Source organism: Rhipicephalus sanguineus, chromosome 1 (assembly GCF_013339695.2).
Source record: "Rhipicephalus sanguineus isolate Rsan-2018 chromosome 1, BIME_Rsan_1.4, whole genome shotgun sequence".
Lineage (NCBI taxonomy): Eukaryota > Metazoa > Arthropoda > Arachnida > Ixodida > Ixodidae > Rhipicephalus > Rhipicephalus sanguineus.
The window spans coordinates 170,181,934-170,198,790 of NC_051176.1; the positions used below are offsets into that span (position 1 = coordinate 170,181,934).

Here is a 16,857-nt window from a genome sequence, read left to right on the forward strand (position 1 = left end):
AACAAATAAAACTGCGATTTACGCACAATGCAAGCTATTAACAACCATCAGTCACACTGAAGTGAGCACTCACAGCAAGGGTCATTTTGGCCAGTTATATCTCGTAAACAAAGCAAATGAGGACATATGATATTAAAACCGTGTGTTCATTGACATAAGCGCTCTTCGATAAAAAATTGCCGTCAAAATTGAGACCGGAGTTTTTTTTATTTTATTTTTTGAAAATGTACCTTTTTGAAAAAACTCGCTTCTTTAACAATTTTTTTCTTTTTTTGCGCTGCCCGTAGGAAAATGATCTTCCGTATAAATGTTGCAAAGGCTCTTTTCTATAGTTGACACTGTTTTCAAGTTTCTGTTTGAAATAGTAAAGGCGCCAAGGCGCCTCAAACTTAGGACCCTTTTTTGATTTCGGCTGTGTTTGCCATTTTTTCACATTTTCTTCTTTTTGAGGACGGCATAAAAAAAGCATGGATGTAATTCACAGTAATGCGTGTTAAAACCAGCAAAAGAAATTTTCGACACATCACTCATAGTTCGCGCTAAATTCGGCCGCGAAATCCGAAAACACTGCAGTGAGCAAAAACAGGAGGCACGCGCCGCCACCTTCAAATATTTTTTTGGCGCGCTGGGAGCGTTTCTTGGAAATAAAATTTTCAGTTCCGTGCACTTTGAATGTGCCCACACAACATATAAAAAACCCAGGCAAAACAAAAAATGCGACCGGACAGGCATGTTCGATCTCTCGTGGAATCACCCAATAAACGTTTCCGTAGTGTATTTTTGGAGCATTAGAAGTGTGGCGCTTGAGATAAATAGTTCAATTATTGTGAATTAGGCTTGTTGGTTTCCGAATATAAGTCGGCCAGCCTCCATTCGCTTGAACACTCACGGCTTAGCATACCGGTGGGTACCTTTTGAGGGCTTCAGTTGTGGTTTAAAAACTGCCACCACGAAAGTTGAGCTTGTGCAGATCACTGCTCTTATCCTCGAAAGTTTCTACACGGTAGTCGGATACAGCTGTAGAAGTACGCGGCATTTCCTCCTCAAAGGCGGATGCACACAAGCCTGCACCAACGGGCGCGCACTCCGGACTGCCGGTGACCCCGCCTCCGGAGAACATTGCCAAGTGCATGAGCGGTACTACTTGTTTAGCCGCGGAGGCGATCGGCTGCCGCGCTTCGGTCGTCTGGGCGGGGCCTCTCCGGACTTCTTAAGTATAGTATCCGACTATAAATCATGCTGTGCTAGATGAAGATAGAGATCATGAAGATGATCAAGTTCAGCTTTCATAATTACACTGATCCCGCGGATAAAACGTGTGTGATTTCAACAAAGTCATAGCGTGTAGTGATTTTGAGCACTATGAAATCTCGATAACGTACGATCGCGATCTGAATTCGTGCGCTTGTTTTTGTGAAACTCTACCAAAATATGCTTGCGTAAGCTTAACACGGGAGAGAGAGAGAGAAAGAGAAAGGAAAGACAGGGAGGTTAACCAGAGGAAGTCTCCGGTTTGCTGCCCTGTACTTGGGAAGTGGCAAGGGGGTGCAAAAGAATGAAACAGAAGAAGGGCATATGACGATACCACGAAGTCATGACTATACGGCACCGTCAAAGTACTATACACCAACATTGTCTGTGAAGAGTCACAATCTGTAATTCAGTCCGGTTTCTTGAAGAAACCGCAACAACGCTCTCAGAGCGGCTCGCATCAGGGGCGTAGCCAGAAATTTTTTTCGGGGGGGGGTTCAACCATACTTTATGTATGTTCGTGCGTGCGTTTGTATGTGTGCGTGTATATATACGCAAGCAAAACTGAAAAATTTCGGGGGGGGGGGGGATTTCAACCCCCCAACCCCCCCCCCCCCTTGGCTACGCCCCTGGCTCGCATTGTAGACCGTGTATGCCTGTGAACACGGGAAAATAAGATTTCTTTTGGCGCGTACAGCCACCAGTATCTCCTCACTAAATACGGAACCCAGTCGCTTTGTGTGCCCAAAAAAATATCAGGTCCCAACGTCGCGTGGACTGAGCACAATACACAATGCCGCATTCCGGGTTTTGCGTCTTCACCTGTCCTACTCGCATACAAAAGGTGACAGTGTGGGCTCGCAATGCTATGCCATCCCCACCAGCTTCCTCGCGCATTCACAACGACGGCATTTACTCCTCGAGCACCGCAGACGTGCACTGCATCGACGACGAATAAAAAGAGAGCTGTCCATTCCGCATCGGCCTTTCTCACTCGCCAAACGTCTCTGCCCATGAGCATTAACAGCATCTGATGGAATAGTGGGCAACTTGTGGGTATCTATACTATCTACTTCTCCTCATTTATTAGCAGCCCTGTTTTGTGACGCACAGTGTTGTGCGCTGAGAAATCTGTCCATGACAGCCTGCTCAGCAATGTGTAGCGGAATTTTCTGCCTAATTTATTGAGCACTGCCGACGGTGCTCTTTGTCATACATTACTGAGACCGGACAGTGACATAGCTGTCGGCACTGTAGAACTTGTTTTCCTCTACGCAGCCATGTTTTAGGGGTGAAGCACCTTAGGGTCTCGACTTGTCGGCGTGTCATGTCGTCGTTACGGTCCATTATAAACGGGTATGCACCACAAAAATTGGTTAAATCCCACTACTAGCCACCTGTCCACTAAAAGTGAAGAGGGCAACAGTTAGCACAACAAATAGCCGACGACGTATTAGGGTTTAATTGCATTAATTAACAGAAATTTGTTAAATTCCGTCTCAAAATTGGCTTCAAATGCTAAGTTTTCTCCCGTAAACCATACTTCGTTAACATGTTGCGGTGTGTAACACGAAGACAACTTACGGCAATATCGCTGCTAATGGGCAGTGAGAGACAGGAGAAGAAGCAGAAGAAGAAGAAGCACCACCTAAGGGTAAGCTGCATTCCGACGCAGTTTTCTGACGATGTTAGTGAAGCTGAAACACCATTCCCTACATGCCCGGTTTCAGGCTTGCCACCACTAGTGCCTCGTCAAAGAAATCTCTCTCAAAACAATGTGGCGAATTACCCCGGTTAGCAGAGGCGTAGCCAGGGGGGGGGGGGTTGGGGGGTTCGAATTTTTCAGTTTTGCTTGCGTATATATACACGCGCTCATACAAACGCACGCACGAACATACATAAAGTATGGTTGAACCCCCCCTCTCCCCCCCGAAAAAATTTCTGGCTACGCCCCTGCCGGTCAGGCCCTTCTTCTTCCTTTTCTGTCTCTTCTTCTGTCTCTCATTGCCCATTAGCAGCGATTTTGCTGTGGGAAACACCGGCGCACACTGCATGCTTCTCCCCTACTCAGGTTTCACGTTAGTGGTTTACCCTTCCCTACATGCTTCGCCCCTCTTTTACAGCGAAAGCTGTTATGAAATCAAAACAAGGGCCGTTTTGTCCGCCGCCGCCGCCGGTGTCCGTAACCACTATCGCGCGAAATAAAAAAAATAACAAAATAAAAAAAATATCGGGGTTGGAACGAGGTTCGAACCTGGGCCCTCTGCGTGGGAGCCCAGTATTCTACCTCAGAGTCATACCGGCGCTTAAAACTGCGTTGCAAAATGACCCTATACAAGCTTCATGCCGGGAAGTAACCACATTAACATATAAAATGTAGTGTGGTAGAAGAGTAAAATAACAACCAGGGCGTCACACAACGCGAATTATGTAACCAGGCGTCACGCAATGCGAATTGCGCAACGAGTGCGTGTTTGAATGCTTCCAACCCATTACAAAGGGAACTGCCATAACTCTTTATCGTCATCAGCCACGGCATCAACAAAATGCACATAATGCCTTACAGGTGTTTAGCGGGTACCACGGTTCTCCGCAGGGTGACGAAAAATTGCATAGTGGCTGCTTCCCTGCTTCCCAAAAATTATGATGATTTATAGCGTAGTGGGTTCCTCGCAAGTGCAACTTTTATTGGTTGCTAAGGAAGCCCATAAGGCTCCCATGATTCATTTCCTCAGGGTCTCAATAAAGGTAATTCTCTCTCTCTCTCTCTCTTTTCTTTCTTTCTCGCGTTAACGTATGTTATAAAGCGTGGAGGGAGAGTTAAATAACGAACGGGCGTTGAGTTACGTAATTACGTAACTGTTGGGTCGTTTAAAGCTTCCAACCCATTACAAAGGGTTCAGCCGTAATTCTGCATCATCATCAACCGTCGCATCAACAAAGTGCACATAATGCCTTACAGATCGTACCTCGCTTCTCCACAGAATGACAAATAATGTCGTGGTGGGTGCTTCCCAACTTCACAAAAATTATGATTTGTGGCGTAGTGGGTACGTTGCTAGCGCTCTTGTATTAGTAGCCACAAGAGAGTTTATAACGAGCTCTAGAAATGCCGCTCTTCCAGCTTTCGCTGTGACTGTGCTGCAGGCCTGGCATTTTCTTTTTTTTTCTGCGCTGGTCTGTTGCTAATCGGTGGCTGGTTTATACAGATTAAGATAAAATTACCCTTGCAGCTCTAGCCAATACACAAATTATAATGAAGACGATGAGCTGTGGCCAAGCAACATCACCGTTGGGAATGAGATTGTCTTTAGGAGTCGATGTGACGATCCTGGCTGCTGCTTAAACGGTTATAACTCATGATAAACAAGCCGCTTTACGAGCTTCCTGTCAGAGGTGCCTCGGCTGTTCGCCTTGCAACTACAACGTTCACCGCTGTAGTTTACAATATAGAGAAAAGCGCACAAATATCGAGAATAAATATAATGATTATGATATATTACAGCGCTTTCAGTAATTGCATGTAATGATTGCGCTTCCCATAGTATCAGCAGAGCAGGAAGACAAACAAATGCACTACATGTAAGCATTGGATACGCTGGTGACTGAAATATATTTCTTGGATTTGATTATGCGTCTTGGGCTTCCTTTAGAAGTGTCCATTTTCAGTCTCAACTTAGTCGACACCTGTAGAAAGGGGAATGTGAAGAGGTATACGCGGGGCAGCCAGAATTCCATGGGCTGTGCTGTGTGTTTTATTTCTTTTGGTGGGGGCCAGGATAAATGTTATGACAAAGCTGCGTTCAGCATCTCAAAGCATGTAGCGTTGGCAGAGTCCAGGTGTGGAGGAGCGCGACTTGCCTGGCGCTGAGCCTTGTCCGCGGCCAGCAGGAGCACGCGCCCTCCCGCCGCCCCGAGCAGCAGCGCACGAGACGGCGCCGTCTCGGGGTGGGCGCAAGGGCGTGGTGGGAGCCGAGGAGCAAGCGAGGAAGAGGAGGGGCGACGTGCCGGCGGTTGCGCGTCCAGTCAGCCCCAGCGCAGCGGACGGGACTTGGGCCTGTAGGACACGAGCCTTGCGGCGCCTTCGGGCGGCTCTTGGTTGACGGACTGCGCGAAGAAGAAGCCCAGCGCGCGCTTGGGGCTCGGCGGCCGGTCGGCCAGCTCCCAGAGCCCGCTGGAGACCGGGGACACCGCGAGCTGCACCACCAGCAGAGCCACCAGCAATGCGAACGGACCCATCCTGTGCGCGGCCTGCAAACAGCAAGCACAACGCCCAGCTTTAGCCTCGAGCGCCCCTGGGCTTCTCCTTCACGCGCGCCATCGAGGCCCTCGCACGCGAGTGCGAGTGAGGTGAGCAAAAGACGCAGGAAAAGATGGGCAGAGGAAGGAGCCCGCATGCCAAGCGCCATGCTTCAATGTTGCACAACAACACGCTCATGTGCCCTTTATGTATATTTGCTCATGCACTCTTATTCGAAAATACCGGCAGGGGAGCTTCCAAGTCAAATGAAGTGAGTGAGTGAGTGAGTGAGTGAGTGAGTGAGTGAGTGAGTGAGTGAGTGAGTGAGTGAGTGAGTGAGTGAGTGAGTGAGTGAGTGAGTGAGTGAGTGAGTGAGTGAGTGAGTGAGTGAGTGAGTGAGTGAGTGAGTGAGTGAGTGAGTGAGTGAGTGAGTGAGCGAGCGAGCGAGCGAGCGAGCGAGCGAGCTTTAGTTGAACTTTTCAGAAAATTCTATGAATAATGATGCCTGTGAAAACGTTGACAGTGAGAAAGGTGCTTCTCACTAGCTAGCGAAGGGGCAAGTATATCACGTCCTTGTTTGAATCTTTAGTATCCTAAAGCAAAAGAACTGCTGCTATAAGTGTACATGCGTGCTTGCGTTCGTGCATCCTATTACAATGACGTTTAGTTAAGAATGCAGGTTCTGTTTAAAGTAACGCGAGCTCAAGGCGTCCTCTTCTCTCTGTCCTAATTTTTCTCTTTTTTTTCTTTTGCTACAAATGCGCGCAAATGGTTAACATTCGGTTGTTTAAAGACTAGCCGTGCAAGTTTTCTTGTTTGACGTTTGCTGATAAGATGTACAGATCGACCAGTAGTTTTTTTTTTAACCATTGGATCAGGGTTAATATTTTTGCATTGTGGTTGATAAAGTGTCAAAAAATAAAAATGAATTTCTGTTAAAGGGCAGGTAATAGCCGTGTCATTGAGAGGCTAACGAGGTCAAACTAGGTTTAAATCACATAGGCAAGCACATTCTTTGAACCAGCATGTTTCCCACTGCTCCATTTTACTTTAATCGCGAAGAAGGTCGATCAAGTAAAATGAAAGAAATAATTTAGCGCCTTGATGCGAGGAAATCAATAAAAACAAAAGCCTCTAGGCAGATATGCAGCAGTATTATACTAAACTCCCAATGCAGCAAAATGAAAAGAATATAGTGTTAAAGCATGGTGGCCTTAGAGAGAGAGAGAGAGAGTACCAGAACGCCATAGCCACGGAACCACAATGGAATCTAGCAGAAAAGTTAACAGGCAAATATGACGAGTTAGGTATTCACTGTCCAACATATTATAATTCGTTGTTTCTCTTGTTTGCTTATTTTGGCGCCTTAAATCTTTCTAGGTGACTCCGCTTGCAACATAAGGAGGAGTAAAATAGCGAAGGTTGTCACTTTTATGGCCAATCTTTTTTTTTTTACTTTAGGACCCGAGAAGAAAAATGCACTGCCTCTCAGCGATTGATCTGCAGTTCTTCGAGGTCACGTCCAAGTTGCTATCTAATGCCGGCTGAACATCAATCGAATCGGAAATGATAACGAGCATACCAAGTTATACACTCTGCCTCATATGACTCCATCGGACGAAAGAAATCGGGACAACCCTGTGCATGGAATGCAAAACAATTGCATCCCATATAAGGCACCGTGTCGAGAGCGCTTACTTTACCTTCACTAGATCCCATTAGAAATTTTAGCTGTACACTGGAAGTTGTAAGCTGCCATCTAGGGAGTGATTTAGCGATAGAATAGTTCTAATTGTTCTATTATTCCAGAAGTTAAAATGGAACTGTCTTGTTACCATGCAGCCGTGCATGAGGCGAAAGCCGCTGTTAACAGAGACAGTCTCCTCTTTGCGGCAGTTTCCTCTTTTGCGAGGCCCTTCTTTTCATGCTGCAGAGGGGAAGGACCGTATTACGCAAGTGTGATGAGCCCCTCCTCCTATTATTTTAGGGGCGAAGCTCCTTAGGGTGTGGGTCGTTCCCTCCTCTGAAGTAGTAGTAGTAGTAGTAGTAGTAGTAGTAGTAGTAGTAGTAGTAGTAGTAGTAGTAGTAGTAGTAGTAGTAGTAGTAGTAGTAGTAGGTGTGTAGCCAGCTCTAATTTAATGAATTGCTCTCTAGATGAGCAATTCACTGGATATCATAATTTACAAGATATCGTAGTGTTCTTTGATTTAATCACACTAAAAGACATACATTGCGGGCGATATACTCTAATGAGCTTTCAACTTTTCGTCTTAATGTACATGATAAAGAAATTATTTCTACGAAAAACGCAAAGTACACCTTGAGCAAGATGTTTGGTTTTGGTTTGGTTTTGGGACGCTTTATATGCAGCAAACGCTGTGCATTGTTCGCGAAGCCGGAGCATTTGCACGATCGCGTTCCGTTGGTTGTCGTTGGGCATGCTACCGACCTCGCGTCGTGGAACGCGAAGAGGAACGCTACGCGCGTCGTGTCTTCCCTCTATCCTTGCCGTTAATTCTCACAGGGCGAGCGGGGAACGCGGTCGCTCTTGGCGCTCTTTCTCTTTCGCTCGGAGTCGCGCTCGCTCTTGACGCGCTTTCTCTTTCGCTCGGGAGCGGACACTTTCCCTGCATTTCACCGAGAACAAAGCGGTGATAATGAAGGGACCACGTAAACCAACGGTACAATAAAAGTTTGATGTTTTATACACGGTGTTTCACACTCTTTATATGATGTACTGGGCGAATTTCACGGAAGAGTTCCACGGTTTACCGATAATTTCCTCCGGAGCTTCGCCCCACTCATCATCATTCACCTCGTGGATATGCTGTGATTTTTTTTCTTTCTTTTTTTTACGGCGAAGCTGTTTATCTCTATGGTAGACGACGAATAGAAACAGCGCTAAACACGGGACGACAAGAGGACACATACACGGCGCTGATTTTTTGATGGGCTAAGCGAAGATTCTGAAGAAAAAGCTTCTCTCCAGATCCTCTTGGCGCCTGCCCAATGTGTGCGACGTGAAGGCATTCCGTGTAGAAGCGGACTTGTCGCCAAGCTTCGGAGTGAAGGATACGGCAGAGCCTGTTCGCATGTCCTACGGACGGAGCAAGCCCTCCAAAGAGGCGTAGAACTTCAGGAGGCAAGTAGGCATTCTTCAGAGAAAACGTGAACAGTCTCGCCCTACAAGACGCGGTGGCGATCAGGCTGACACAAAAAACGGATGACTGTAGGAAGTCAGGAAAGCACAGGGAAGAGCCCGATGAACTAGAGATAAACATTAACAATGTGCTTGATTGGGCTGGTTGGTCCTGCATGGTAGACGACGAATAGAAGCAGCGCTAAACACGGGACGAGAAGAGGACACATACACGTGTCCTCTTCTCGTCCCATGTTTAGCGCTGTTTCTATTCGTCGTCTACCATGCAGAACCAACCAGCCCAATCAAGCACATTGTTCATGTTTATCTCTAGCCTATGCCTTCCGAAGGAAAGGGGGGGGGGTGTCCTGGAGGGCTCGCGTTCGTACGTAGACAAAAAATAGAGACTGCGCAGCACGCTCACACAGCGGCGCTTGCCTCGGCGTTGTGTGGTGGTGCTGCTACAGTACGACGTAAAATCAAGGCTGGAGTGAAATGTAGTTTTACACTACATAGAGTTAGTGCTTCATTGTGGTTTATGGCTAGGAGGCGTGAGCCGCCGCTTGATCGAAAGGGTACAGCCCCATCGATCCATCCATCCATCGTAGAGCACTGCGACAAACCGGAGAAGGTGAGACGCCGAGACGGTGCAGCGCGTTCACGCCGGAGAAGAAAGCTAACAAAGCGGTGAGGCCTCGAAAGCAGCAACGCGAATACAGACAGCGAAAGCAGGACCGTGCAACACTGGAGCATGCATCGAAAGACCACGAGTCCAAGGAAGAACGTCAACGTCTGCAGTCGCTCACGCCAGAGAAACGAGCGGACAGGCGTCTGCCGCAGGAACGCGAATACAGCTTCGCTAGTAATCCGTCCCCATGTGAATGTTGCGGCACCACGATTTTATTCTCTCTCCCTATTTTTTTTCGCGGCGTGTTTCCAAAGGCGGTAAGGCGCGTTCCGCATTTGATTGTTTAATTCAAGTCGCGAGTCACGGTCAGTGACGTTGCAAGTAGTGCCTGTTGCGTAGGGACTTTGTGCGTGTGACCTTCGACTCTTGCTCGAAGCACGGCTTCCTCTAGAGCAAGGGCGTACGGCCTTTTGTGTAAAATTTCAACACTTTTCGTCCCCCGCAGCCGTTTCACACTTTGCAGACAAAATCACCTACGCATGAGCTACGTGCCTCGCTTGTTAATTGGCAGTGCCCACCTTTTAAAGTGATTGCACTAAATGCTGACAGCATGGAATCATGTTTGTGCCAGCCAAAATGGATTTGTGCTATTACAAATAATATCTTTGTCTTTTTGTTTCCACTAAATAATCGAGACTGAATTGTGTGTACGCAGTAGGCCGTGTACGTAAATACAGTCCGCCATGGTCTTTGCGAAATGGCGGGATGGAGAGAAAAGCTCAACATAAAGGGACTGCTTACGTCCTTCATCACCGTCCTGTTCAGTATCGCAATAGAAATCGTACCGTTCGAAGTACAAAAGCTTGCGGTTGTTTCTCTAGAAAGTGAGTAGAAAATTTTAAAACAGAATTTTTCGATCTACATGGTCTTCTTCAAAGCGCGTAGGGACGCCCGCAACCCTGGTTACCGACGCGATGACAGTTGTGCGGGTAAAAGTTAGAAGCTGCAAGCACATGCGATTTCCGCAGGATTAATTCGTTTTTGTTTAACACTAATATTATTACCGAAATAATCGTTTATAGCACTCAAACGGTCAAATAAAGCATTATTCCCACAGCCTTTTCAGTTATTTTTTTTTTTACTGAACGAGGGAAACCGCTGCATTCATGCGCAAGACTTGATCTCTTCCAGCAACACTGGCACGCCATCGTCGTGAAGCTAACTATAGTTGAGTCTATACAGTGGCTCCTCAGGCTTCACTCATGCCTAACGTGCGACTGAAACGGACATGCCTGGCAAGACTTGCTTCGCAGAAGCAAAGGTCTGTGCTGATTTTCGATTGGAAATTCGACATGATAGCCAACACGAACGCCTGGGTGGAACCTGAAGGCAATATCGTCTTCAATGTACAACTCCACAGAAAGAGCTTAACATTCATCATCCGCAGATGGCACGCACATGTCTTCGCAATGCAAACAATGCGGGTGCATTCGGCAGTTGAGTAGTACAGCTGTGCTTAGCAAGTCTAGACACGGTCCGGCCAGGGAGGTTACTGAAGCTGGTCAGATTAGTGCGCACTAAGCCACGTGCATCAGTGTTCCCTCGATAGCGCTGACAGATAAAGAAATAGGCCTTATCGATAGTTGAAGCGGCGGTCATTAACCACTTCTGATAAGATGCGTTTTATTGTTAGCTATGTTGGACCAGCGTGGTAATACCTTATGATACGTTTGGCTGCACATGCGCGATCCCATGCTCTTGCGAAGGATTTCCGATAGACATCAATAGTAAGGTGGGCGTCTGTCCTGTCATTTTCTTTCCGTTCCTGCTATCTATACGCTCATACTTTTACAATAAGGAGGCGAACCGTGTCGCCAAGTGAATTCACTGCCGGTAAATACCGATACTCAACTCGCAAGTATGGTTCGAATTTTCCGTGAAGTTAGCCGCGCGGCTGTGTGTACAAGACATTTTTCTTTTGCTACAATTTGCTGATGGTCGCGTCATGGCTCACGTTTTTCCGCAGGCGGGCGACCACCACCACCACCGGTTTGAACTCCGCTATAAGATGCTTCGCATCTAAAAGAGTGGGTGAAGCTTGCCTGATACCTCCCTCTCCTCGGACGAGAATTCTGGGCCGTGGCGCTGCTGTAGTTCTTGGTCGACGCTCGCGCGATAACCTTCAAATCGCGCTCGACTGTACTACAGTTGCGCGCGCCGCGCGCATTGGGGTAAGCCGGATAATTCGTCCGCCCGCTCTACCTCCATTTCGATGCAGTGTGTGCTCCCAGTCATGATTTCGGAAAATCCTTGCCATCGCCACCGGGCGCTATCGCACGGTTATGCGAGAGTCCCGGGATTTCTCCTACGCTTTAGCAAAACGAAAGGTTTTGCAGTGGATACATTTAGCCAATATTTACTGCGGCGTCGCATTTATTTCTTCATCGGCGGCGCACGTAAGGAGGTGGAAATTTGTACTTGGCGGTAATTGCATACTACCGTTCAGTGCACAGCTATGGTGCGTTCCCGGCAACTGCCGTTGTTTTACTGTAATCACTGATAAGTACGCGTGACGCACGCAATAGCTTCGTGCCTACACTTTAGTCTTCCCTCCCGCACTCCCATGCGGCAGGAGCGGTTTCTTTGTCCCCAAGTTTCATTCTGCAGCTCTTACATCACGTATGTTGTACCTTTGCGTTCAATAAATAGAATGTCAAAAATGTTACGGAGACGATGTTTAAGTGCTCGGAAAAAGAAAAGGTTATGTGCAAGGTTATCTTGCATCCTGCCACCTGATTTTTGGGAGAGGGTCTTGCTCACTTTAAGTTGTGTTGTTACTGCACGTACAGAGTGCTTACCGCAAGCATGTCAAGCAATCTATTTTTCTGCATGATAATTTGTAATGAGTGCACTATCTTCAACTATAGCTGCAGCCTAATGAAGTGCAGTTTCATTTATTTATTTTAAAAGAGTAATAAAAGCTATTGTTAATTCGTGTTTTGCAACTTGTTAACAATACACACATATTATGTTGATATTCGAAGACTGCGTTTAGCCTTATTCGTCTTCGATTCCGTATTCGAAAGTTTCAATATTCGCACACCCCTAGTTGACACACATCACTGTTGGGTGAATCTACCGAGTACCTTTTCACCACTTTCAGAGCCAAAATATATACTTTCTTGTTTATGGGGTACAAGCATGCTCGTTTCCGTCAATGCGACAAACAATTTTTAATTTTCACCGCAATAAAAATTTTTTTCCGAGTGGCTGACAGTCCCTTCAAAGTTACGTTTTGTACGGGCGCGTGCGGTTTCCTGTATTTCGTCCTTTTGGCTTTGGTATTCATGCAAGCGTTGCGCCGGCTGGGATTCGTACGACCAAGGTCTTCTTTGTGCCTGGTCTCCGGACATTTCTAGACCAATGGACTCTAGTGTCACATAGCAGATCAATGCAACACGGCAACTTTACTCACTTGCTTGTTACGTCAGACTTCGCGAAATTACGCCAGATCCTGCCTGCACACTGCCTAAATTACGACTTCGTCGGCAATCTTGGCTCTCCCTTCTTGAAATAACGTCAGTGCGTCGGATGTTGTTGTAACCATCGCAGTTGCGAACGCTTGCCCATTCCTCATCAGAATGGCCAGCGGCGCCGCATGCTATTCTTGCGGCTTTGACGAAAGTACGAAGCCCACTGTAGGTCCAGCCGTCGGCTGTGAAGTATGTTTTGCATGCTAGTATCGGACATTTAGACGAAGGACCACTCGATGGCAGACCTCACCCTTGGCTGAGCATCTATCTCACAAGGACACCAAAGCGCTGTTGTGTTTCTGGAAGGCAATTGGACAATGCAAACGCTTTTGACTATACCTGAGCACCTATCTTGGGCTGTGTGCAAACTGACTGTCCTACCCTCATTTTTTCCTCCCCCTTTCCTTTTTCCCAGAGTTGGGGCAGGACCTACGGTCCTGGCTTTCCTTTTCTCTTTTTGCGCGCAGCTATGGTGTTTCAACTAATACTGCTTGCTAAACCGTAGCTGTAGCTACGGTTTGGATGCTTATAAGCATACAACCTTTTATTTACACAGCGAGCAGTTGAATGAGAGTCATGAGGTGCCTGCAATCGTAGTAGCACGCGAACTAGCCGCCATAATGGCTCAGTGGCTGTGGTATAGTGGTGTACATTCCTGGCCGCATTCCGTTGGGAAACCGATAAAAAAAAACCTGTGTACCATGCTCTAGGCGCATGTCAAAGGGGCCCTGCAACACTTTTCCAAGTAATCATCGAATGGCCTCATTAAAGGAGTTAATTTCCTCACGAATAGACTATCGCAAAAATTTTTAGAATCCGTCAAGTACGAGCGGAGTTACAGGAATTTGTTGAACGCTTTAAGTGCTCCCTGTCCTTTCGCGCCAGCGAACGCGCTGAAAGATACGCAGGGGGTGGATGACAAGGGGGCAAGAAGCTACGTCCGTTCGTCAGAGCGTGTCGTGACCTTGAGCACTTTATTTTTCTCCGAACGCGCGGCTTACTTTCAGTGTGATCGGGAGGCAGACCCGTAGCCAGGGGGGGAGGGGGCTAGCCCCCCCCCCCCCGAATTTTTGGTGAAGTAGGTGTTTTTACCAAATATAAATAATAAAAATAGGTGTTTTTCTCAAAAAGTCGGGGTTTTCAGCAAGTGCTCCCCGCCCTGAAAAAAGTTCCTGGCTACCAGGGGCGTAGCCAGGGGGGGGGGGTTCAACCCCCCCCCCCCCCGAAATTTTTAATTTTGCTTGCGTATATATACACGCACACATACAAACGTCCCCATGAACATACATAAAGTATGGTTGAACCCCCCCCCCCCTTCCGAAAAATATTTCTGGCTACGCCCCTACTGGCTACGGGCCTGTCGTGAAGGAGTGCACGGGCACGTCGCGGCATCCCGCGGCTGCCGCGTTAACTATGAAGCTCACGGTGCTCAAATCAGCCAACGGACGTGGACTTTGTGTTTACAGGGGCCCTGCGACACTTCTTCAGTGTGGTCAGAAAATGCTGCCGATCATTAGCCGAGGCTCCTGAGAACATGTGAGCCAAACACTATAGTGCAGCACGCAGCCTGGAATGTACAATTAATTCTCAAAATAAGCTGGAAATCGTCAGCTCTTTTCTCGACAAATAATGCCATAAACCCAAATGACCGTGCCATAAAGAAACCCCAGTGGGTCAACGTCGACCAAGAGAGGTTCACTACGGCGGGCTTGCATAGTTCCCCAAGTCACTAAGACCAATCAATCCTGCGCGAAAATTTGCTAGTCTCATTTGACGTAATATTGGGTCGGGTTTATGTAATTTTTCTGTACTAATGCTATTATTTTTCATGTCTCGTCAGTATTCAGAGTGGCACTGCGCCCGCGTTATCAACGCGATCAACCCACCATGAAGGGGGCATGAAAGAGTGGCAAGGAATACGGCAAGAGGCATCACTGTCTGCATTCAATTATACTTATCGCTGTCACACTTTCGCAAATTATGCGAAGCATGGTTTATTCGTCACCAGAAAATGATTGTAATGCATGTGGCTTTTTTTTGCATGCTTTAAGCCTCATTATTATTCTTGTTTCCGGCAGTGGGGATCTTCATATGGCCTTCGCATGTTCACGCGACATATAGACCCCACGTCGATGTATCTTGGCATACACTCTGACATTAACTCTTGACTTACACAAACGGCACATATATACTAAAGTATCAAAGCAACAAATGATTTCATTAGAGAAAAAGTTTCAGTCAACAGTCGTATGAAACTAATGTTGGATTAACAAATAGCGCGTCAGTGCTGTGTCTGAGAGGCGATGCGAAAAGTAAGTATAGCTCATTGCGGTGGAGGAAACAGCGCCTGTAGTGGGTGAGCGGCGGGACTCCTTTTTATTATTTTTTAATTGCACCTCACGCTCGTGAAAGAGGGAATCTAGTGATGTCGTCCCCGATTGGAATCAAATACGCTCCGCGCACCCACATGGCGATAGTCGCGCGCGATGCGGCGGCCGATCTAGCAACAGCGCGCGCCCTGTTTCGTGCCTGATTTACAACAAAGACGGACGCCCCTGATACAAATGAAGAAAATAATCGAAAGTCCTGGCAGTGCCGAAGGCAGCGCGTAAACAAAAGCCGATGGCGGCCTCGACGGGAGGGCTCCGGAAATGTCGCCACGACTGCGCCGCGACACTGGAGCCGCTGCAAGTGGTGCGGTCGAGCTGCGGCAACGATCATGTGTTCCAATCCGCCCGCAACGGAGCACCGAGGCCACAGCCGCAGTACAATGCGGCCGCGGCGGTCGTCACACTCGCCGGTGACGCCACCAAAGTGGAAGTTATTTCTGTGGCCGCCCCCAGCGTAGACAACCCAAAAGACATCGCGCACAGTGGCCGCGCGAGCGGCTGCATCTCCGGTATCGCAGTATACGCGGCGATCGCCGCTACACAGCGGGATGCGCGCGCAACTGGGCTCTTCCAGCCACTGCCGTGGAGACGGCGCCGCGCATTTCCACAGCAACCGATTGAAAGAGAAAAAGGATGAAACGGCGCTGCCGCAACAACATTGTTTACAGCCGCGCATCGCGTTACGAAATGACCTTTCATTCCCGTCGACGTTTCACTGTACTGAGTCCCTGGGCATTCGTATGATTGTGCAGAGAAATTCGGGACCGAAGTGAGCTTTCTTCTTTGTTTGACTCCCCAGTTCTTCCATTAAGTAGGCGTTCGTATTTTTATGCGGCTGGGCTTCTTATTCAAGATAGGCCATCACAAGGACTATACTTACCCCGCAACGCTTTTTTGTAAGTACAATTGCCAGCCAATGGTGATGCTGGACAAGACTCGTACGTAGCGAATTATTGCAAATGATTACTTGTAATCAACTGTTATTCTTGTAGTTTCGTAATTGGTCGGTTACTTTTTACCCGATAACCTCATTGTAATTACTCTCATTCAACTGCTTTTTTTTGTAACTTATAGCTCATGTAACCAGTTATTTTATTGACGAGACAAGTAGCAACAGGCGACACAGACCTTTAGTTTCGTGGGAAGTAGTAGAACAACCATGGTGGTGCCATGGCGCATGCAGTTTCACAGTGCGCATGTTCACACTGGAGGGGCTAGTGTTTGTTTCTTCATGAGGAAACTCCAACAGAAATTAGCCGACGATTTGATACGGCACTGCGTGTCGCTAGCGAGTGCCACTTTGGACGTTGATGCCACGCAATCAACCGTGGAAGACTTTTTAAAAGGCGAAGTTCTATATGCCTCATCAGACGAAAAATCCGGCTTGATCATGAAACGTTACAAAAATACCACGCGACCTCTCAAGCGCGAGCTGCACGTTCACTACTTCCTTGCGGCGTTCACGTGACTAAAAAATAAAAAAAAAAGTTCGACAGGTGTTACACTCTCTCAAGAAGGCGAAAACCTTGCTGCACTCATGTAAGACAAGATGAGCCGCAATTATCAGTACATATGCATGGTATTAAACTAGACCCTTTGAACGCCTTATGCGAGCCCCTTTTCGTGTTCTGCATGTATTTACGTCATTGGCCCGTCGCGCCCATTGTTGCTCTTCT

The 16,857-nt window shown here is 47.5% G+C and overlaps 1 protein-coding gene across 3 annotated transcripts in view; it reads right to left on the bottom strand.

The window, feature by feature from the left end:
- LOC125759286 (uncharacterized) overlaps nucleotides 1–16,857 on the bottom strand; it is a 173,123-nt gene that overhangs the window by 8,864 nt on the left and 147,402 nt on the right. The window contains exon 2 of one of the 3 annotated variants that reach the window (XR_007416864.1): nucleotides 5,108–5,502. The exons of the other annotated variants lie outside the window; for them this stretch is intronic. The gene's annotated coding sequence lies outside the window, so the exon portion shown is untranslated. Of the gene's footprint in view, nucleotides 1–5,107; nucleotides 5,503–16,857 lie in introns of those variants that run through there. 3 annotated transcript variants of the gene reach the window in all.